This window comes from Mustelus asterias, chromosome 1 (assembly GCF_964213995.1).
Source record: "Mustelus asterias chromosome 1, sMusAst1.hap1.1, whole genome shotgun sequence".
Taxonomy (NCBI): Eukaryota; Metazoa; Chordata; class Chondrichthyes; order Carcharhiniformes; family Triakidae; genus Mustelus; species Mustelus asterias.
Window position 1 is genome coordinate 15,793,324 of NC_135801.1, and position 24,547 is coordinate 15,817,870.

Sequence of the window (24,547 nt, forward strand, 5' to 3'; positions counted from 1 at the left end):
CTGAAGCAGTTGAAGCTGCTTTAATGGTTTTCTGAGGTTTATTTTTCAAGCGTTTGTTTTGTGTCTTGGCATCCTCTAATGATTCTCTCCTCCCACGCAAAAAAATGATTGGAACAGACCTCTGGAGTGCATTTTGAGATTCAAATCAATCCATAGTGAAAGCACTCAAGTTGCACATATTATTACATCTGTTAGATTTTAAAAGTATCGAATTAAAATACATGTTAAAGAGAATTTCACCCGTGGGCTTGGCTTTGGTTCAATAGTAGCACTCTCACCTCTTGTCAGAAGGGTTATAGATTCCAGCCTCACTGCTGGATCTGAGCGCACATCCTAGTCTGACACATTAGTACAGTAATGAGGGAGTGCTGCATTGTCAGAGATGCCACCTTTCAAAGAAAAGCAACAAACATGAGTGCCCAACCTACCCCTCAGTGGAATAGAACAAAAAATGGGACTATTTGAAGGTGGGGGTGGATGTGGAAAATTCTCCCCATGCCCTGGTTCACATTTATCCCTCCGCCAACATCAGTTAAAATATGTTAACTGGTCATTCACGGATTGCAGCTTAATGGATCTTATTGTGCACGGTACAGCTGCGACGTTTGCTGGCAAAAATAACACTGATCACACTTCCCATTTAATTCCTTGGCTGCAAAGTGCTTTGGGGATATCCTGGAGTCATGAAAATACCATATATATGCAAATTTCTGCCTACTTTATTTCCTGCTGTTCCCAGGCATCATTTACTTCCTCAAAACCAGCATACGCCACAACAATCTGCAGTGTATGACCTTTAACAGGGAAAAAAAATGCCCCAAGGTCTTGGGAAGACCATTAAGAACAATTCACGTTCTATTCTGGCCTGGACATACACCTTTCCTTCATCATTACCGGCTCAGAATCCTAGCTACTGCCACTGTAGAAGCGCCATCACTATAAGGGCTGTAGCTCAAATGAAGGGAAAGACAGGGCAATCAGGAGTGGGCAATTCATGTGGACTTTTACGCAATCCAAAAACAAGTGGTAAAACCAGCTAAAACAACTCAGCTCCTCAGCAGAATGTTCATAAATTTCCCCACTGATTCATAAGATATAGGAGCAGAATTAGGCCATTCGGCCCATCCAGTCCGCTCTGCCATTCAATCATGGCGGATATGCTCCTAATCCCCATTTTCCTGCCTCCTCCCCATAACCCTTCAACCCATTACCAATTTAAAAAATCTGTCTAACTCCTCCTTAAATTTACTCCCTGTCCCAGCACCCACCACACTTTGGGATAGTGAATTCCACAGATTCACAACCCTTTGGGAGAAGTAGTTTCTCCTCAACTCAGTTTTAAATTTGCTACTCCTTATCCTAAGTCTATGACCTCTCGTCCTAGAATGTCCCACCAGCAGAAGCATCCGCTCCACGTCTACTTAATCGATACCTTTTATCATCTTGAATACCTCAATTTGATCTCCCCTCATTCTTCTAAATTCCAGAGAGTATCGGCCTAAACTGTTCAATCTCTCTTCATACGACAAACCCCTCATCTCTGGAATCAATCTAGTGAACCTCCTCTAAACTGCCTCCAATGTCACTACATCTTTCCTCAAATAAGTATGCCTTGTAGAGTTGCAACAAAATTTTCTTACCTTTATTTTCTATTCCTTTAGCTATAAATGCCAACATTCCATTTGCTTTCTTTATTAACTGCTGTACCTGCTTGCTGGTTTTCTGTGACTAGCTGATTATCTAGCTTTACCCACTTTTCCTATCAGAATATTGTTTTGAAGGGGTCTACTCACACTCCAAGCAACAGGTTCCATCATTGATCTAAACTAGCTGGTCCGTCATCCAAGTCGCATGGACATACTGATAGTCTGCCACGATGGACTGACAATTTCAACAGCAACTTGCATCCCACGGACACTAAGGGGCAATTTTAGCATGGCCAATCAACCTAACCTGCATATCTTTGGACTGTGGGAGGAACCCGGAGCACCCAGAGGAAATCCACACTGACATAGGGAAAATGTGCAAACTCCACACTGTCACCCAAGACCAGAATTGAACCCGGGTCCCAGGCGCTTTGAGGCAGCAGTGCTAACCACTGTGCCGCCCCATATCTCAGGGCGTGGTATATATCTGATTACCGAGAAAATCAGTGAGGCAACGTAATCTCTAAGAGCTCCAGCTCATATCCTTCTCCTGTTTTGCCTCCGAGCCAGTTACTGTCTGGTTCAAACACCCATGCAAGATACCAACTCTCTGACAAGTTCAAATCCATTTCATGCAATCAAATGGTTTGAGGTCAGACTCTGCTGCCTCTGAGCAAACTAACACCCTATGTTGTTAATTGTAATGGAACAATAACTATGGGGGGGCCACCATGGGGTGGAGGAGGGGAGGCTGGAGCTAGATTGTACAGTAAGAAACCAGTGAAGATGGGAGGTAACTGAGTTAAGACTGGGAGATGGATCTGAACTTGACTCGGAGAGTCTGACTTTACAAATTTGGACTAGTTTGCTGCTAACCGGCGCCACGTTTTGCAAACACTGATGAATTTGATTGACAATCTAGCCATTAACGAGATGCAGGGGTGCTTGCGATTGGATGTGCATTTTCTTTGAGAGTGAGGTTCCAAAGTGGCTTGGATTGGATGTTTGTTTTATTTTCTGTTGAAAATGGCGTTTGGAGAGGCTTCACAATGATTGCACAAGTGGAGACAATCAAATCTGAGAGAGCAGCAACGTGAGGAGGCACTTGCGCGTAGCTGGCATCAAAGTCCTTTCAATTATTTGAGTTGAGCACATTTAAGTCCAGTCATTACAACAAGAGCAGGGAAATCTGTTGTGAGATTTGACATTCATCTATTTGACAGTCTGAAAGATGTACTGGTTAGGTGAGTCTGGTTAGATGTGCTGGTTAGCAATGAGTCTGCACGTTCTCCCCATGTCTGCGTGGGTTCCCTCCGGGTCCTCCAGTTTCCTCCTACAGTCTGAAAGATGTGCTGGTTAGCAATGAGTCTGCACGTTCTCCCCATGTCTGCATGCGTTTCCTCTGGGTCCTCCAGTTTCCTCCCACAGTCCGAAAGATGAACTGGTGAGGTGCATTGGCCATACTAAATTCTCCCTCAGTGCACCCAAATAGGCACCGGAGTGTAGCGACTAGTGGATTTTCACAGTAACTTCATTGCAGTGTTAATGTAAGCTTACTTGTGACACTAATAAGTAAACTTTAAACTTTAAGACATGGAAGCTACGAGCATCCAATTGGAGACACTGCACTTTACATGGGAGATGGAAAGATCCTTGGAACTCACCTCCGAGTTTATCACTCCACTGCTAAAGAGGAGTAAGAAGACAGAGAAATCAAAGTGAAGGCCATTGGTGGGGGCTAAGGCTCGGATGGATTCACAAGAGTGGGGACGTAAGCAAATTATAGAGAGCAAAAGAGACCTGACACTGATTGGGTGAAAGCCAAAACTGACAAAAAGAACCATAGATAAGCAATGGAAAATATTTCAACAGGAGGTAAGTAAGATGACAATGAAATACATTTGAGAAGGTGAGTACTACAGACTAGAGTTTAATGGATGAAGAACAAAATTGAATCAAATTTCATCATTAAAAATACATAGAATATAATTCAAATATTTGTCGGGCTGATAATAAAAGAATAAAAGGATTAGAAATATAAAGAAGGCATCAAATTAATAAAAAGGCAGAGTAGTACTGGAAATGAGCAAAAGGCAATTTAAAAAGGGTCATTTTAGGGCTATTATAGTAGCAAGATTATAGTCAAAGATGGAGCAAGACTGCTAAATGATGAAGGAGGCAAGACTGTGTGAAAAGTGAGCAAATGGCGAGGGAAAGGAGCAGTAAGAAGTCTCACAACACCAGGTTTATTTGGAATCACGATCAGGTGATGAAGGAGCAGCGCTCTGAAAGCTGGTGATTCCAAATAAACCTGTTGGTCTTTAACCTGGTGTTGTGAGACTTCTTACTGAGCCCACCCCAGTCCAACGTCGGCATCTCCACGTCAGAAAGAAAGTGTGTATGTGTGTGAGAGAGAGAGAGAGAGAGAAGGAATTTACATTTTTACAGAACCGTTTTCATCCACAGTACATCCCAAGGTGCATTACAGCCAATGAATTACGTTTGAAATGCAGTCTCACAAAGTAAGATCCCGCAAACAGAAAATAAGACCATTAGCCAGATAATCCATGTTGGCGGTTATCAGCTGAGGGAGAAGATGCTGGTCAGGATACCAGAATAATCCCTCACTGCCTTTCATTTCATAGTGCAATGGGATCTTCTGTGTTCATCTGGACAGGCAAATGAGGTCTAGGTTTAATGCCTCATCCAAAAGGCAGAACCACCGACAATACAGTATTCCATAAAAAGTGTACTGGCCAGCCAAGATTATGTGCTTAAATCTTGGATTAAGATTTCCAGCACCTTTCAATTCAGAGGCAAGACTGAGCTGACAGAGGGAGGGTATTGGAATTACAGAACCAATAGCTGTTTGAAAAAGAAGTATATTATGTTGGATTATAATAGGTGGGATATTGAAGGGTATGGAAAATTAGTAGGTCCGATTGAATCCTTACAATGTAAAAGGAGGCCATTCAGCCCATTGCGTCTGCACTGGCTCTCTGAAAGAGCAGCTTACCCAACCCACAACCATCCCCCGCCCCCCACAACCTCCAACCCCCAGGGTGAGGAAACCCACGAGGAACAGGGAGAACGTGCAAACTCCACACAGACAGTCACCTGAGACTGGAATCGAACCCTGGTCCCTGGCGCCGTGAGGCAGCATCGCTAACCACTGTGCCACCGTGCCGCCCAATTATGTGCCACTGTGCTCCCCTGTGAGTGCAATAAGATCAGATAACTCATGAAGAAAATTATGGGCTGGTATTTAATTGAGGCGAAGGGGGTCTTGTCCACCAGCTGGAGCCCCATGTTGCCTCCTTCGGGGAAAGGCCACCACATTAAGTGCAGGGATTCATAAGTTGGGCTTTGATTGCAATGGAGTGGAGCTGCCAGGCTGCCCATGAGCTTTCCCGCCCCAGAGAAAACCAGGGCAGGCGTGGGAAGGTGTTGGAGTTAACACTCGGCACCCTCCCACCCGATTAAATGCCCCCGCCTCCAAAGTCAGCTCGGGAGTTCGGGGGGGGGGGCATAATATTCTACCCTATCAATGCGAACTTGAGAAACCAAACGTCCTGCTTCAGAGCTGCAACATTTCGATGATTCTACGCAGATAAGGAACCACTTCCTCTTCAGCTTGCCTCCTCCTGTTTTCTGTTAATGTTTCTTTCACTTGTTTAAAATTGAAACATAGACACAATTAGCCTGGAAGCCTCCTCTGTTTAAATCCGTGTTAAAGTTGGCACAATACTTGAAAGTACTCTCACTTGGAATGCTGCCTCTGCTTTCGACACGCGTATGCAATTAGGGGCACGTTCAAATCCAATGAAGAATCACAGAGCGTAGTCACAGTGCAGTTTATTGTCCTGTTTGTGTCAGCTCAACATTTTACATCTTCCCCCAACTCAGCGACACCCAATATTTCCATTAGTTCTCACCTCCTTGTCAGATAATTAAATACTGTGGAAAATGAAAGAGACAGCCAACCAAAAACCTCCAGTGGGTTTGTGCCAAAACACGCACAGCACTCAGCTCCTGCCAAAGTTAGGACCAATAATCGCTCCCTTCATAGAACCACGGAATCCCTAGAGTGCAGAGGAAGGCCATCCAGCCCACTGAGTCTGTACCAACTCCCTCACTCAGACCCTCCCTCCCCCCCGCCCCCATACCTGTAACCCTGCGCGTTTACCGTGGCTAATCCACCCAATCTACACATCTTTGGACACTAAGGGGCAATTTAGCATGGCCAATTCACCTAACCTGTAGATCTTTCAGACTGTGGGAGGAAACTGAAGCACCCGGAGGAAACCCACGCAGACATGGGGAGAACGTGCAAACTCCACACAGACAGTCACCCAAGGCCGGAATCGAACCTGGGTCCAAGGCGCTGTGAAGCAGCAAAGCTAATCACTGTCTTGGGTTTCACTGCACAATGCTGTAAATTCAAGGTTCCATGAAGTTTTTAAGTTCATTTATTTGTATCACAAGTAGACTTACATTAACACTGCAATGGAGTTACTGTGAAAATCCCCTAGTTGCCTCACTCTGGCGTCTGTTCAGGCACACTGAAGGAGAACTTAGTATGGCCAATCCACCTAGCCAGCACGTCTTTCAGACTGTGGGAGGAAACCGGAGCACCTGGAGGAAACCCACACAGACATGGGGAGAACGTGCAGACTCATTGCTGTATGTTAAGAATTTATAACAACCTCAATTTGATAGATGGTAAAACTATACAATACCTGTAATGTGACGTGGGTGCAGCATTGGCTTAGCGTACAATACAACTTACAGTGAGCTTGTTTCATGAGCTGCATCTAGCATGTGTTGGGAGCTGATGTATGATGTGGGCATCTCCACAGAAACTAGTGGTGGAGTGATTATGTGCAAAAAGTGGAAGTTACAACAAAGTTCTGCTTCTGTGCATTTCCTATGGTTAACCCACCTGATCCATGTTGCTACCACTCAGAGTTCCTAGCTATACTCAGGAGGAGGCAGTTCCTGTGACTGATGGGTACAATGGAGATTGTGGAAATGTCTGCAGTCGCTAACGTTTCCAAGGCGAATAGCCTATCAGCAAGGCAGAGAACAATACTTCCGAGCATCATTGAGTTTAATTCCTCAGCCAAGGCCACAAAACATGCCTTTGTATGACTGGAGTTCAAATCAGTCAGGACTGGAGATTTTACTGAGGGTGCATAAAAGGACCTGGCTTTGTCCGTACACCATTAATTGACCTTCCTGATTAGAAAAGGAAGGAAATATTATTGTCTTATAGATAATGGGATCAATCCCACTCTACAGCTTGAGCACAAACCGCAAGGGTTTGCCTCACTAACTTTTACGGATGCACCATAGAAAGCATTCTTTCTGGTTGTATCACAGCTTGGTATGGCTCCTGCTCTGTCCAAGACCACAAGAAACTATAAAAGGTCGTGAATGAAGTCCAGTCCATCACTCAAACCAGCCTCCCACACATTGACACCATCTACACTTCCCACTGCCTCGGAAAAGCAGCCAGCATAATTAAGGACGCCACGCACCCCGGACAAATTCTCTTCCACTTTCTTCCGTCGGGAGAAAGATATAAAAGTCTGAGGTCACGTACCAAATAACTCAAGAACAGCTTCTTCCCTGCTGCCATCAGACTTTTGAATGGACCTACCTCGCACTATATTAACCTTTCTCTACACCCTAGCTATGACTGTAAGACTATATTCTGCACTCTCCTCTTTCCTTCTCTATGAACGGTATGCTTTGTCTGTATAGCATGCAAGAAACAATACTTTTCACTGCATGCCAATGCATTTAGGATGGCGGTGAGGAGACATTTCTTCACCCAAAGAGTGGTGAACCTGTGGAATTCATTACCACAGGAAGTAGTTGATGCCAAAAGATTGAATGTATTCAAGAGGCGGCTAGATCTAGCACTTGGGGGCAAATGGGATCAAAGGTTATGGGGATAAAGCAGGATTAGGCTACTGAGTTGGATGATCAGCCATGATCGTAATGAATGGCAGAGCAGGCTCAAAGGCCAAATTGCCTCCTCCTGCTCCTATCTTTTATGCTTCTATGTGACAATAATAAATCAAATCAAATCAAACATCACGATTGATACTCCAGTGTATACGGAGGGAGTGCTGTACTGTCAAGGTGCCATCTTTCAGATGAGATGTTAAACTGAGAATGTGTCTGTCCTTTCAGATGGATGTAAAAGATTACTTGGCACTATTTTGCTGAAGAACAGAGGAGTTAACCTGGGCACCCTAGACAATATTTATCCCTCAATAAACATCCCAAAAACAGATTATCTGATTATTATCATACTGCTGTCTCTGTGGGCTTCCTTATGCAAACCAACTGCTGTATTTCCGAGATCACAACAGTAACTATACTTCAAAAGTACTTTATTAGCTGAAAATTGCTTCAGAACATCCTGTGGTCATGAAAGGTGCTATATAAATGCAAGTCAAAGAATAGAATCCCTACAGTATGAAAGGAGGCCATTCAGCCCATTGAGTCTATACCGACCACAATCCCACCCAGACCCTATTCCCGTAATCCCACGCATTTACTCTGTTAATCCCCCTGTCACTAGCCAATCAACCTAACCTGCACACCTTTGGAAGTCTTTCAAGTTTTTAATTTTTTTTTAAAAAGAAAAACAGCGCTATTCCAAATTTTATTTTGGGATTTTTTTGGGGTCGGACAGAGAGAGGACATTTTCCCTTTTCTTTGTGCCCTGCCACTTTTCTTTCAGCTCACATCCAACCCTTGTTGTTCCCTGTGATGCCTTGCCCTAATTTTGTGGCTTGTTGTCTTCTTGCCTCCTGGGCCTTTTTCTTCTTCAAAATTATATATTATTATTCGTGTTAGTTTTTTCTTGTGTGGGATAGTGTATCTCAAGGTTCAAATCTGCTATGAACGCTTTAGTAGAACATCCGCATGAATTATCCAACACTGGTCACATTGGACCCAAAATTGGCTGAGAGACAGGAAGCAGAGGGTGATGGTAGAGGGATGTTTCTGTGACTGGAAGTCTGTTTCCAGTGGGGTTCCATAGGACTTGGTGCTGGGGCCCTTGCAGTTTGTGATGCACATTCATGATTTGGACTTAAGTGTAAAGGGTACGATCACAAAGCACAAAAATTAGTTGGGTGGCCAGTAATGAGGAGGATAACCATAGACTGCAGGAGAATATCAATGGACTGGTCAAGTGGGCAGAGCAGTGGCAAATGGAATTCAGCCCAGGAAAGTGTGAGATAATGCACTTGGGGAGAGCTAAGAAGGCAAAGGATTACACTATCAATGGGAGGAGTCTGGAAAGTACTGCGGATCAGAGGGATCTTGGAGTACACATCCACAGATCCATGAAGGTGGCAGGGCAGGTAGATAGGTGGTTAAGAAGGCATATACATAAGAACATAAGAAATAGGAGCAGGAGTAGGCCATCTAGCCCCTCGAGCCTGCCCCGCCATTCAATAAGATCATGGCTGAACTGACGTGGATCAGTACCACTCACCCGCCTGATCCCCATAACCCTTAATTCCCTTACCGATCAGGAATCCATCCATCCGCGCTTTAAACATATTCAGCGAGGTAGCCTCCACCACCTCAGTGGGCAGAGAATTCCAGAGATTCACCACCCTCTGGGAGAAGAAGTTCCTCCTCAACTCTGTCTTAAACCGACCCCCCTTTATTTTGAGGCTGTGTCCTCTAGTTTTAACTTCCTTACTAAGTGGAAAGAATCTCTCCGCCTCCACCCTATCCAGCCCCCGCATTATCTTATAAGTCTTCATAAGATCCCCCTCATCCTTCTAAACTCCAACGAGTACAAACCCAATCTCCTCAGCCTCTCCTCATAATCCAAACCCCTCATCTCCGGTATCAACCTGGTGAACCTTCTCTGCACTCCCTCCAATGCCAATATATCCTTCCTCATATAAGGGGACCAATACTGCACACAGTATTCCAGCTGCGGCCTCACCAATGCCCTGTACAGGTGCATCAAGACATCCCTGCTTTTATATTCTATCCCCCTCGCAATATAGGCCAACATCCCATTTGCCTTCTTGATCACCTGTTGTACCTGCAGACTGGGCTTTTGCGTCTCATGCACAAGGACCCCCAGGTCCCTTTGCACGGTAGCATGTTTTAATTTGTTTCCATTGTTTCCATATAGGATACTTGCCTTTATTAGCCGAGACATAGAATACAAAAGCAGGAAGGACACATTGGAACTGTATAAAATGCTGGCTAGGCCACAACTGGAGTACTGCGTCACCACATTGTAGGAATGTGATCGCACAGGAGGGGGTGCGGAGGAGATTTACCAGGATGCTGCCTGGGCTGGACGGTCCAGGTTATGAGGAAAGATTGGATAGGCTGGAGCTGTTTTCCTTGGAGCAGTGAAGGTTGAGAGGAGACCTGATAGATTACGAGGGGCACAGATAGGGTGGGTAGGAACTTACTTTTTCCATTAGTAGAGGGGTCAATAACCAGGGGGTATAGATTTAAGGTGAGAGGTAGAAGGCTAAGAGGGGAGTTGAGCAGAAACTTTTTCACCCAGAGAATGGTGGGAGTCAGGAACTCATTGCCTGAAAGGGTGGCTGAGCAAGAAACTCTTGTAACGTTTAAGAAGTATTTAGATATTCTCTAGTGCTGCCGCAACTTACAGGGCTATGGGCCAAGTGCCGGGAGATTATTGTAGTCAGATCTTTGTTGACCAGCATGGACATGATGGACCGAATGGCCTCCTTCCATGCTATAAAGGTCTATGAATCTATAAGTCTGAGAGCAGATTCTGCATAATTAAATCCAACTGAATCTGGCTCCTCTTACAATCCTTTTACAACGAGCTACAACCATTCCACATTTGGACAATTTGCAAAGTACATTCAAGAATAAATGACCAATGTGGTGGTAGAATGTTAATGCTTGTTGTATCTCCACCTCCCCCGCCCCCCATTCCCCTGCTTCCTGCATTGTACAATAAGCCCCATTACCCAGATGACACAGTTCGTGAAATGAGGCCCATGTGAATCAGTTACTTATATGGCAAGGCCACACGCAGAGTGTTGGTGCAGCTTTGCTGGTACTTCCAGGGAATGCATTGAGGTTAAAACAATTTTTCAGATTCTCTGAGGCATCAAACTTCAAGGTCCCTTTGCTGCAATTCTTTATGAAATCCAGGCTCATGGTTTACAGTGAGCTGAGTGAATGGTTACCAGCTCAAACTCTGGCTGAGCACCAAGAGGGGGGGCGCTGGGGAAACAGAGGGGGGAAAGCGAGGAGGGCTAGAGAGTTAGCTGCCCTGACATTTGCCGCTGGCCAGCTAAAGGGTCTGGGTCTGGGCGCACGCGTCCAATTCATTCTCACTTCTTGGTTAATGGTATCTGTTGCCAGGGGATCCCCAACTGCAGCATCAAAGAGCATAAATTACTCAACTTCAAAATGTAAGATTTGGACCAGACAAATAATAGAAAGAACTGCTACAGGCATTCCATTGCTCACTCGTCAGACGAGTGGAGATTCCGGGGACCCAGGTTCGAATCCTGCCATGGCAGATGGTGGAATTTGGATTGAATTCAATAAAAAATATCTGGAATTAATAATCTATTGATGACCACGAAACCATTGTTGATTATCGGAAAAACACTTCTGGTTCACTAATGTCTTTTAGGGAAGGAAATCTGCCATCCTTACCCGGTCTGGTCTACATGTGACGCCAGACCCATGGCAATGTACCTGACTCTCAACTAGGGATGGGCAATTAATGCTGGCCAGCCAGCATTGCCCTTGTCCCATGAATGAGTATTAAAAAAAAATCTTTACCACGTGTCTCAAAGAGTAGCACTCTCTCCTCTGAATCAGAAAGTTGTGGATTTAAGCCCTGCACCAAGAGACAGGAGTGCAGGATCTATGCAGACATTTCAGGGTGGTACTGAGGGAATGCTGCACAGTCTTTCAAATGAGATTTTATTCTGAGGCTTCATCTGTCGACTCCAGTGGACACAAGAAGGATCTCATGGCTCTATTCGAGGAAGTGCAAGGGAGTTCTCCAGGTCAACACTGAGCCCTCAGTCTGGCTGGTGATTAGGTCAGTATCTCACTGCTATTTATGGGAACTTTGTGTGTGTAAATTGGTTGCATATATTACAACAGTGGTGCATTTTAAAAAGCCTTTGGCTAGAAGTTATTTCTGGCGTTATGTAAATGCAAACAGGTTTTTTTTATAGAAGGCATTGAAACTCTGAACGGATATGCAAAAAAATATCAGGTGGGGATCAAATGGAGGGAAAATGTCTAACAATGCAAATATAACCATGAACATATAGATAACATTTATCTACCATCACATTGGGCGGCACGGTGGCACAGTAGTTAGCACTGCTGCCTCACAGCGCCAGGGACCCGCGTTCAATTCCCGCCTAGGGTCACTGTCTGTGTGGAGTTTGTTTGTTATCCCTGTGTCTGTGCGGGTTTCCTCCGGGTGCTCCGGTTTCCTCCCACAGTCCAAAGATGTGCAGGTTAGGTGGATTGGCCATGCTAAATTGCCCCATAGTGTTAGGGGGATTAGCAGGTATAATGTGTGGGGTTAAGGGATAGGGCCTGGGTGGGATTGTGGTCGGTACAGACTCAATGGGCCGAATGGCCTCCTTCTGTACTGTGGAGATTCTATGATTCTATGGACATTTATGTGGGAAGCAGTAAGAGAAACAAAACAGGGTAGGTTCTTCTGCAATCTGAGCAAAGGAAGTTAATTTTAAACATTACTTCAGAGATACACTTATCCCAGCAGGCCATTCAGATTGCTGCTTTTAATGTGTAAACACAGGATCTGTGGGAACCATTTAGCTCAGGTAGACTAGTCTGCTGCTAAATAAGTGAATGACAAGGATAATTTCTGGTGCATAAAGCACTTTAATTCTCAAGTTCAAAATGGTTTTTTTTCCCAAGAGACAGCTGTGATGCATGTTCACAGACATCATCAGGAACACAAAGAGTATTTATTAACATGGACAACTGCAACCCCCCCCCCCCCCGCCCCCCCGGCTGCCCTAGTCCCTATATGTCTACTCCGTGTCTTCTGGCTGTCTCCTGCCCAAGACCACTCTCCATCTCCCTGGAGTAATTACCACTCTCAGTCCCAGTTGGTCAAAAGGTTTGCATCAATCGGGCAAGAAGGTTGGAGCAGGCAAACTGTTGTGGGAACTTAATGGAAAACAACTAGAATGGAACACAACCTTAGTACAAGTTGGTGACAAGGAAGGAATTATATTACATTACATGGTGCAGAGCGGATTCACCAGGATGTTGCCTGGGCTGGAGTGTTTCAGCTATGAAGAGAGGCTGGTCAGGTTGGGGTTGTTTTCCTTAGAGCAGAGAAGGCTGAGGGGGGACCTGATTGAGGAGTACAAAATTATGAGGGACACAGATAGGGTAGATAGGAAGAAACTTTTCCCCTTAATAAAGGAGACAATAACCAGGGGGCATAGATTTAAGGTAAGGAGCAGGGGATTCAGAAGGGATTTGAGGAAAACCATTTCCAGCCAGGAGGGTGGTGGGAATCTGGAACTGGCTACCTGAAAGGGGGGTAGAGGCGGGCAACCCTCACAACGTTTAAGAAGCATTTAGATGAGCACTTGAAACACCATAGCATACAAGGCTGCGGACCAAGTGCTGGAAAATGGTATTAGAAAGTGCTTGATGGCTGGCATAGCCACAATGGACTGAAGGGCCTCTTTTTATGCTGTAAAACTCTATGGGTGGGATCTTGAGCCTGGACTCTGTGCATTCGATCCCGATTTCCAATTTTCCACGCCCTTTACGGTCAATGTAATCAGGTACACGCTGATAATGGCATGATTTTAATAGATTTTAATATATTTAAATATGATTAACTAATCTCCTCACCATATGATCCTCCCCTCACTAAATATTCATACCTTGCTAACATGATGCCACGTCAGATGTAAAACTGTTGAGACGATCCCTCCATAGGTAAGTGTAGCCCCGGGGGCAGAGGAACATGACTAGAGGAACATGACATGTTGCCCTGGCAATGCCCCCCGGAATAGGTTGGCACCAACCTGGCAGGACCAACCTGTGCTCGGGCCGGACCTTGATGGGAGCCCCATGCGTCGTAGGGGGCGGGGAGGGGTTCATTTATGTGTAGTTGGGGTGGGGAGGGGGGGGTCAGAATTCCAGTGATGATTTGGAGGGGGGCGGGATTACCAACAATGAGGGCGGGGACAGGGTGAGCTTATTTTTATTTCTGATTAGGGGACCCTTTAAATATGGCGCCCCCATCTCTGTGAAGCCAGCTGCTGGCTCAAAAGTCCTCACCCCGCTAGAGTGATGGCGTAAACCACGCTCACTCATTTTGTTTCTTTAATAGGCTTAATATCTGGAGAGAAAACTGGTCTGTGCAACTGGAGAGTTACACACCAGTTTTCTGACTGAGTCTCACACTGCCAAATTCTGGTACGATGGCCCCTTTTGACTCTATTGCCAAGCCAAATGTTATAATTGAGCCAAGGGAGGTGGATTTGCCTCTGAAAAGACAGAGGACAGCAGCTTACAAAACATTACCCGAGTCCCAGGCTAAAACCCCTTCAGTGAAAATGCCAACTCATTTCCCAGTTGCCAACAGGCACTGGGCAGGCTAAACTGGGAGTAGAACCAGGAAGTGTTTTCCTCATACATCATGGTATGGGCAATCTTGCAATTCTCTGCCCCCAAGAATTTGTAAACCGAAACTTTCAAGACCAAAATCAATCGATTTTTACTCTGAAAAAGTATTGTGAAATATGGAGCAAGGTTAGGTAAATGGAGACGCTGACCAACCTTGATCTAATTGAATGGTGGAGTAGGTTTGTCGGGTTGTATGGCTGTCTCCTCTTTGGCTGTTCCTAGGCCCTTTGTCCAAAGCTGAAAGAATTCAATAGGCAATTCACGTTGCTGGCCTTGGTCCAACATCAAGGAAAGTGAATTGTAAAGCCACACAACCAGCCTTTGAGCAACAGTTTATCCACAAGATCACAGGCACCCAGTTAAATCAGCAGTTGATGCTTTCAGTTTGTTCCACTGTGCAATCAGATATTTGGAATACAAGCTGCCTCGCTATATTCACCAAAGTCCATAAGGACCCCACTTCACTGCTCAGATCAGCTGGATTTGTACACTGGATGGTTCATCTCCAATAGCATGTCGATGCTATTCTATGTTGAACACATTGGAGATTACATTTACCCCATTTTAGGAGCCTAAAATGGGAACATTGATAAATAATACAGCAGGGCACAGACCTGTGCCCAATCAGCGAGGACCCAAATATCACAGCCAAACTGATTTGTGCCATTTTTTCATGTGGTCAAATCAGAGACTAACTTTAATGCTGATGGAGCTGCTGCAGTCACTTCCAGCCCAGACTGCAAAACATAGGCACCGTCTGGTACTCCCGAAGAGTGAGTGGCTCCATGAGTGACTCTGTCTCTTTAGCCTCCATTGGAGGCTCCTGTGTCAGAGGAACGCAAGCAAATGGAGCGATCAAATTTGCATCCAGACACTCCTCAACACCATATTCTGAGGCTCCAGCAAACTGCATCCATGTCTAAAGATGTCCTCAATCCCATTTACGCTACGTCATAGTCATAGGGCGGGATTTCACGGCCTCACTCGAGTGATTCCATGGCGGGCGGGGCGGTAGAATTCCGGTGAAAGACTCATAGGGTGCTACTTCACGACCTCGCTCGGGCGAGGCTCGTAAAATCCCGCCCGAGGCCAACGGAGAATTCCGTCCTGCGAGCCTCGGCCCGCCCCGATTCTGGGACGGGCGAGGCGGTCAAATTCTGGTCATAGGGTCATACAGTGCAGAAAAGGCCCTTCGGGTCCTCGAGTCTGCACCGACAATATCTACCACTAAAGGCACGCTAATCCCCTTTTCCTGCACTTGTCCCATATCCTTGAAGATTATGATATTTCAAGTGCTCATCCAAATATTTTTTAAAGAATTAACAATGACATTTATGCTAGTTTGTACCACAATTTTCTGACAGGAATTAATGCCCAAATTTTCTGCAGAAGCTCATTTGCTGCAATAAAAGTCAGTGGAAAATAAAAATAATTGAGGCGGCTTCAGCAGAGCTATCCAAGGGAGGGCAGCTGTATTGTGGCAGGGTGACTCAGATTTGTTTTAACTTGTGAAATATTTCTGACTTCCACGGTTTCTCTCTGCTTGCTTCCATCTGACTGGATGTACAACACTCTGCACTGATAAAATGCCCAGCTCACTCTGTACCTTGAGTGCTTCCATAACTATTAGGGTGGTTGGAAGAGAATTTGTTGGAGCTTTTTGTGTTTTTCTTTCTGTCGCCTTTGATCATCAAAGGCAAAGAATAAACTTGTTTTTATATAGCACCTTTGCGGCGCCTGTTCGGGCACACTATGGGAGTACTTAGCACGGCCAATGCAACTAACCAGCAGATCTTTCGGACTGTGGGAGGAAACCGGAGCACCCAGAGGAAACCCATACAGACACGGGAAGAACATGCAAACTCCACACAGAAAGTGACCCAAGCCAGGTCAAATCCTCATCCCAGGCACTATGAAGCTGCAGTGCAAACCACTATGACACCGTGCCTATTATGATGCTGAAGGAAGCCATTTGGCCCATCGTTTCTGCACCGCCTCTCCAAATGAACATCATGGCTTAGTGCCATTCCCTTGCCTTTTCATCACACCCCAATGAACAGCCAATGAACTACTTCTGTGGTTCTGAAGGCAAGCATCGTTTTCAATTTACTCATTTCCATCAAAGAGTAATGAGGTGAACAGCCAAATCATTTGTCTTTAGTCTTGATGAGCAGGAGAACTCTGCTGCTCATCTCCTAACAATGTCATGGGATCTACCTGAAAAATGGAACCTCAGATGAAACCTCAGCTTAACGTCTCATTAGAAGAATGATACCTCTAACAGTGCAACATTCCGTCACCAAAGTCCTGTGCTGAAGCATTAGCCTAGAGCTGGGTGTTACTGGGATGGGGAGTGAACCCTCCAGCCTCTGACTCTGAGCTGAAGGCCAGTACTGACCAAATCCAGCTGACATTTCAGCCTAAATAGAACCTCCAATTCTTCGCTGTGGTTCAGAAAAGAACAAGGATCAACTGGGGCAGCACGGTGGCACAATGGTTAGCATTGTTAGCATTATTCACAGTGCCAAGGACCCGGGTTCAATTCCAGCCTCGGGTCACTGTCTCTGCGGAGTTTGCACATTCTCCCCGTGTCTGAGTGGGTTTCCTCCAAATGCTCCGGTTTCCTCCCACAGTCCAAAGATGTGCAGATTAGGTTGATTGGTCATGCTAAATTGACCCTTAGTGTCAGGGGAATTAGCAGGGTAAATAGGGCCTGGATAGGATTGTGATCGGTACAGACTCGATGGGCCAAATAGCCTGCTTCTGCGATGTAGGGGGGATTCTATGATTCTATGACTATTAATAGGTTGAGTAACAAGGAAAGCTGAAGAAACAGGGAAGGAGGTGACCAAGAGGTACCTCAGATATTAAGTAGAGAAAATTCCAATCATTACATCAAGATATCTCAGCATACCACTGAATAAAAGGTAATTTGGATATATAGATATTGGAATTTCTTCAATTTGGAATTATCTTTAATTAATTTAAGATCTCCTAAAGATATAACTTAAAGAGGGAGATGGATTATGTAAATGAGTATTTATATTCTGGATGGTCAAGCCAAAATGGGCCAGTTGACCATCCTCATATGAAACTATCTTATCACTCTGGACAACGAGGAAGTCTTGTAGTGTCGTGGGTAATGTCCCTGCCTCTGAGACAGAAGCTCCGAGTTCAATTCTCACCACACAACTTGATGGCCAGTGAAAGCGTTTATTATGTGGCCAATGAGCCAATAAAGTTTATTTATTAGTATCACAAGTAGACTTGCATTAACACTGCAATGAAGTTACAGTGAAAATCTCCAAGTTGCTACACTCTGGCGCCTGTTCGGGTACACTGAGGGAGAATTTAGCATGGCCAATGCACCTAACCAACACATCTTTCAGACTGTGGGAGGAAACCAGAGCACCCGGAGGAAACCCACGAGACACGGGGAGACAGAGCAGCCTCCACACAGGCGGTGACCCAAGCCGGGAATCGAACCTGGGTCTCTGGCGCTGTGAGGCAGCAGTGCCAACCACTGTGCCACCCTGCTTTAGAGCATCAACCAGGCAAATCCTTCCAACACCTAGCAGGTGGTAAGAGTGGGAGAGATGCCTGCTTAACCATTTGACGGAGACAATATTGGAGCCTCTCACCGCTCCAGACTGCACTATGCATGAAACAGCACATGTTGCAGCTCAGACTCCCCGAGTGAATTGCAAAGCCCCACCTCTCGGGATAATGCTGCAGACGAACGTATTTCCCAAGAGAAAATGCCCACGTTAGTGATGAGCCAATGTGTTTAGCTGCACTGTATTACTCACTGGGACAGGACTTCACTGCTAACCTTGCATCTGGAAAGAAAACAGGGAGAGAATCTTCCCCTATCAGAGAACGGGAGGAAGTGGCTGGGAAAATTGACAAAAACAATGTAAATATTTAGAGACCATGAATAATTAAATAAGTTTAATTTATGGACAGTAGGTATTCAGTTTATATTGCTCGTAGTGAAAATAGTGCCCCTTAGTGGCTTTGTGAGTAAATGCAGCAGACATACTGGACTGTCAACTCTTGTCCTCAGATCTGTGTTGAGTTGCTAAGTATCTCCAGGGCATCTGTAGCACTGATACAATGGACTTCAGTGTTTTAAGATTAGGGATGGAGAGAGGGAGTAAATCAGCAAGGGTTACTGCTCCTGATTGCGATCTGGTGACCTCTCCTGAAAAATTAGCATCGCTGCTAAGTGAGAAACAGGATGAGTTCTGATGAGGAGCCACACAGATTCGAAATGCTAACTCTCTTTCTCTCTCCACAGTTGCTGCCGGACCTGCTGAGTTTATCCAGCATTATCTGTTTTTATTTCGTATTTCTACCATCCACAGTATTTTAGAATCATAGAATCCCTACAGTGCAGAAGGAGGCCATTCGGCCCGTCAAGTCTGCGCCGCCAGCAATCCCACCCGAGCCCTATTCCCGTAATCCCACATATTTACCCTGCTAGTCCCCTGAGACTAAGGGACAATTTAGCATGGCCCGCACATCTTTGGGCGGTGGGAGGAAACCACAGCACCCAGACGGAACTCACGCAGACACAGTGAGAACGAGTAAACTCCACACAGACAGTCCGGGTGGCACGGTGGCACAGCGGCTAGCACTGCTGCCTCACAGTGCCAGGGACCTGGGTTCGATTCCCAGCTTGGGTCACTGTCTGTGTGGAGTCTGCACGTTGTCCCTGTCTCTGTGTGGGTTTCCTCCGGGTGCTCCGGTTTCCTCCCACAGTCCGAAAGATGTGCTGTTCAGGTGCATCGACCATGCTAAATTTTCCCTCAGTGTACCCGAACAGGCACCGGAGTGTGGTGACTGGGGAATTTTCACAGTAACTTCATTGCAGTGTTAATGTAAGCCTACTAGTGACACTAATAAATAAACTTAAAACTTAAACACGCAAAGCCGGAATTGATCCCGGGTCCTTGGTGCTGTGAGGCAGCAGTGCTAACCACTGTGCCACCCTGCCGCCCCAACTTTTGCTTTTATTTAGGGTGAGGTTTTTGCTCTGATTTCCCCCAACTTGCTGAAATCAGGACGTAAGTTTACAAGGCTTCACGGAATTGCCAGAACCACACTGCAATATCAATCAATTAAGAACTAATATCTTGGGGTTGCCACAGATCATCTGCCTTGATTTGCAGATCTATAGTCATTGATCAAATGTGTGCTATGAGAGCAGTGTGTTGGAAAATATAGATTTTGAATAAAAGCGTAATACTTCATCATGCAGCCACAATGTTGTCTGTACTATCATGTAGACATAGAGTACCAAACAAGAAGCATTAGTTCAAGAGCTACTGACAAAAAGGGTTAAAATCCTAGTTATGACTCAAGTTGATCATATACAATATGTCTGGCACAGAAGATACATTCCCCGTTTCTGGATAGAGCTCGGCTCACACTAATAGCTGCTGCATTTTAAAAAAAATATTATTTATTGGGGTGTGGACACTCAAGGGCGGCATGGTAGCACAGTGCTTAGCACTGCTGCCTCACAGCGCCAGGGTCCCGGGTTCGATTGGGTCACTGACTGTGCTGAGTCTCCACATTTGCCGCGTGTCTGCGTGGGTTTCCTCCGGGTGCGCCGGTTTCCTCCCACTGTCTGAAAGACGTGCTGGTTAGGTGCATTGGCCATGCTAAATTCTCCCTCAGTGTACCCAAACAGGCACCGGAATGGGGTGACTAGGAGATTTTCACAATAACTTCATTGCAGTGCGAATGTAAGCTACTTGTGACACTAATAAATAAATAAGGCCAGTATTTGTTGCCCATCCTTAATTGCCCTTGGACTGGGTGTCTTGCTTGGCTATTTCAAAGGGCATTTAGGAGTCACCCACATTGCTGTGGGTCTGGAGTCACCAGACCAGGTAAGGCTGACAGATTTCCTTTCCAAAAAGTGAACCAGATGGGTCTTTTGAAATCTACAATTAGGTTCATTGTCACCATTAGTGAGTCGAGTTTTCAATTCTAAATTCAGCAGTGGAGTCCTCACAGCTTCGGTGATGGGATTGGAACAGTGAATTAACCTGGGGATCTTGAATTGGCACTCTCGCCCAGTGACATTATCCAAACTCACTGCAGGACCACCCCCCGCCCCCCCCCCCCAAAGTGAACTTTGGAAACAGACTGATCCGTGCGTTGCAATGATGGCAAGGACCAAGAAAGATGTTCAACGCACGGCCGTGGAACGACATGGAGAAAGGAGACAGCAAGCAAGCAACAGAGTAACTATGAAACCCACGGGCAAAGGAGAAGTTGCACCTTCCCCATAGCCAGCCGTGGATCGTGTATAAAGATGCGAGATAGTCAAGATAACGCCGTTCGCAGTGTGGCTTTACATAGAAACGCCAATCTGTATCTCTGAAACTAACCACACACCGCTCACTCAACTATGACCATGTTCTATTCACCATGTGCCAAGCATTGAATCAACTTCCCTCCCAATATCGATTGGTAACCGCTTGTTAACTTTCATTTTTTAAATTATTATTCGCTTGGTACGTATACACACACACACATCCCTTAAAAATATATTTTTTTAAACCCTCTAAGTCTAATCAAACCAGAAAGTTACCAGGGCTTTAACACTGTGGTCAAACCTGATAGTTAAACTACTGAAATTTGACTATGTTGTTCCTCGGAGTTGGGCAAACAACACTCACCGCAATGTATAGCAAATTCGGCGTCATTAGATGGGTGCTTCATTACTGTGTCTCATTACTGTACAACACATGCCCTGGCTAAGGTATTGTCTTGTTAAACCACTTTCCCAAAACACAGCCGACAGACAGCGACACAAATCAGCAACGATAACAATTCTCTGGCTATCTATCTGGCTAGGGCTAAGAAAAAAAAAGGAGAAATCATGCAGGAAATCTCCTGAACCATTAACATTCTCATTTAACAATAGTCTGGTTATATATATCCCCCCCTCCCCCGTTAAAATCCCGCTGCAGTCCTGAAATCGTAGCTTGTGATATTTTTATGTAAAAGGGTCACAACGCCGCACTTACCAGAACAGTTATTCAAAAATTAAAACCCCCTTGTGGATCTTTGTAAACACTGAACCCGGTGCAATGTGCAAGTGAATCCAAAGGGTACCATCGCCGTGCTGGAATATTAAAGGCAGCCTCTATGGCTGGGTGTTTCCTATTCCAAGGGGCAGGGTAAGAGAGCTCGCTGCGGGTTTCGTCAGCCTGATGCCACACCCACAACCAGAGAGCCGAGTTCAGACTGTTCCAGCAGCTTATCTGGCTTCTTGATGACTATATTGTGCATGAATCTTATTATTTCACTCAGCCTTGAACTCCAACCCATCTAAAAACAAACCTCCCTCTCAACCCCGGTAAAGAAACTGGAGCAGCTTTATTGGAAGTGTCCCACAGTTTAAAATATTGTCCATCAACATCCTTTTATGTATCAACTGGCGTGTGACGGGTGTTAAGTGGGAGATAAAGACAAACAATGGCAGCCAGACAAGTCACTTAAGTTAATTGGCCGTAACTTGGCACATTCTGAAGCCTACAGCACCGAAATAGGGGACACCTGCAGAATTACGACTGCTCCACACTGAACGGTGCCTCCATCTTTCCTAAGCCAATGTCAGCATCACTGCACAGTTCAAAGATTTTAGTTTGGCATTTCTGACCGAATCGAACTAGAGGGCACAGATTCAAAATCATTGGCAAAGGGGGGAATTCATCCAGATTGTGGTTGGAGTCCGGAACGAACTTCCTGAGAGGGTGATGGAGGCAGGTTCAACATAGAAACTAGAAGCAGGAGCAGGCCATTCAGCCCTTTAAGCCTGCTCCGCCATTCATTCTGATCACGGCTGATCATCAAATTCAATACCCTGATCCCTTCATATCCCTTGGTCCATTGAATCATAGAATCAAAGAATCCCTACAGAGATGAAGGAGGCCATTCAGCCCATCGAGTCTGCACCCACCACTATCCCACCCAGGCCCTATTCTCGTAACCCTTCATATTTACTCTGCTAATTCCCCTGACATTAGGGTTAATTTAACATGGCCAATCAACCTAACCCGCACATCTTTGGACTGTGGGAGGAAATTGGAGCACCCGGAGGAAACCCACACAGGCACGGGGAGAATGTGCAAACTCCACACAGTCACCCGAGGTCGGAATTGAACCTGGGTCTCTCGTGCTGTGAGGCAGCAGTGCCAACCACTGTACCACCATGCCGCCAAGAGCTCCTTTAGCCCCAAGAGCTATATCTAATTTCTTCTTGAAATAAGACAATGTTTTTGATCTCGACTACTTTCTGTGGTAGTGAATTCCACACAAATTTCTCCTCAGCTCAGTTCTAAAAGGTTCACCCCTTATCCTTAAACTATGATCCCTTAGTTCTGGACTCCCCCACCATCAGGAACATTCTTTCTGAATCTACCCTGTCTAATCCTGCTAGAATTTTATAAGCTTCTATGAGATTCCCTTCTCACTCTTCTAAACGCCAATGAATATAATCCTTCAATCGAGGTACTCTGTGTTAAATAATCTGTGGCCTGAATCTTAGTCCAATTATGTACATATTTAACTTGTGCACTGGCGAGAGCCAGCACATTGCAATGTGTCAGTGCACAGACTGACTCTCCGTCTGATCTGGATATTAGTTACCTAGATGTTGGCAAAAAAATGCACAAGGGACATAAGTTCTGCAGACAGCAGTCATCAGAGTAGCACTGAACTTAAAGTTAAGGTTTATTTATTAGTCACAAGTAGGATTACATTAACATTGCAATGAAGTTACTGTGAAAATCCCCTAGTCACCACACTCCGGCACCTGTTCGGGTACACTGAGGGAGAATTTAGCATGGTCAACGCAGCTAACCCGCACGTCTTTGGAGTGTGGGAGAAAATCGGAGCACCCGGAGAAAACCCACGCAGACATGGGGAGAACGTGCAGACTCCGCACAGGCAGTGACCCAAGCCGGGAATCGAACCCGGGTCCCTGGCGCTGTAAGGCAGAGTAAAATAGCGTGCTTGTGACTGACACAGAATTCAATCACATCCTGATAATCAACATGGCTGCAATTGTGTATTCATATTGAAAGGAAAGTACAAACTGTCCAATAAAATGTAAGCGGCTCTATGGAGAACCATCTGGGAATATTTTACGACATATACAACTGTATAAAATGCATGTTGTTGTCAAGAAGAAGGCATTATATGTGATGGAAACATTGATGACATTACATAAATGCACATTGTTATTGAAAGGGGTATTGTACGTGCTGGCGCCAGATACATCTAATTCATGTCTGCACATAGGTGAATGAACAGGCACAATATATGATTTTGCATAGTTGAGCACTGATGGCACCTGCTCCCCTAAGATTCAGAAGTGCTATTCTTGGCCACCTATGCAAACAGAGCAGTTATATCTGTGCACTTCCCTTTTTTTCTTGAAGCTGAAAGTATTTACCCCAGTGTAACTACCTGAGCCATGGGCAAGGCTACAGAGGAAACGTTCTGGGAGAAAAGCCTGCATTCCTGGGAACCTGACCTACCTTTTATTGGCAGCAAGACTATCCCAGGAGTAAGTCCACTCACAAAGGGAGGGTTCTAACTCCATGATTATTTGAGCATGTCTAAGATGTATATTGTAAGATGCATGATGTATATTGGGCATAGAATGCATGTGACAATTATCTAACTTTCCATCAAAGGCAGGTACAGTGTCACCTGACTCGGTGTCAACAAGCCCCACCTCAAACACTCCACTTTAATCCCCCACCCCTCTCTGCCCAAGTCTTACTCTAGGGCTTGTATACAAAAATCAAGGATAACACTACTGTGCAGTCCTGAGGGTGTGCTACACTGTCAGAGAGGCTGGGGGTGATCTTACCAAAAAAATTCTCAGTCCTAAACTAGTGTAAAAATGGGAGAGTTTTGGATACGTTTTTTTTTCAGTGAGGCCACAAGTCCTATCTTATTAAGTTTTAAAGTTTATTTATTAGTGTCACAAGTAGTCTTACATTAACACTGCAATGAAGTTACTGTGAAAGTCCCCTAGTCGCCACACTCCGGCGCCTGCTCAGGTACACTGAGGGAGAATTTAGCATGGTCAGTGCACCTAACCAGCACGCTTATGACTGAGGGAGGAAACCGGAGCACCCGGAGGAAACCCACGCAGACATGGGGAGAACGTGCAG

General features: G+C 45.4%; 1 protein-coding gene across 3 annotated transcripts in view; it reads right to left on the minus strand.

Annotated features, from left to right (window-relative positions):
• Positions 1-24,547, minus strand: part of csgalnact1a (chondroitin sulfate N-acetylgalactosaminyltransferase 1a) — a 198,716-nt gene that overhangs the window by 146,213 nt on the left and 27,956 nt on the right. Inside the window, exon 1 of one of the 3 annotated variants that reach the window (XM_078209807.1) lies at positions 21,386-21,480. The exons of 1 other annotated variant lie outside the window; for it this stretch is intronic. The gene's annotated coding sequence lies outside the window, so the exon portion shown is untranslated. Of the gene's footprint in view, positions 1-14,492; positions 14,524-21,385; positions 21,481-24,547 lie in introns of those variants that run through there. One more of the 3 variants, XM_078209817.1, reaches the window with a different exon arrangement.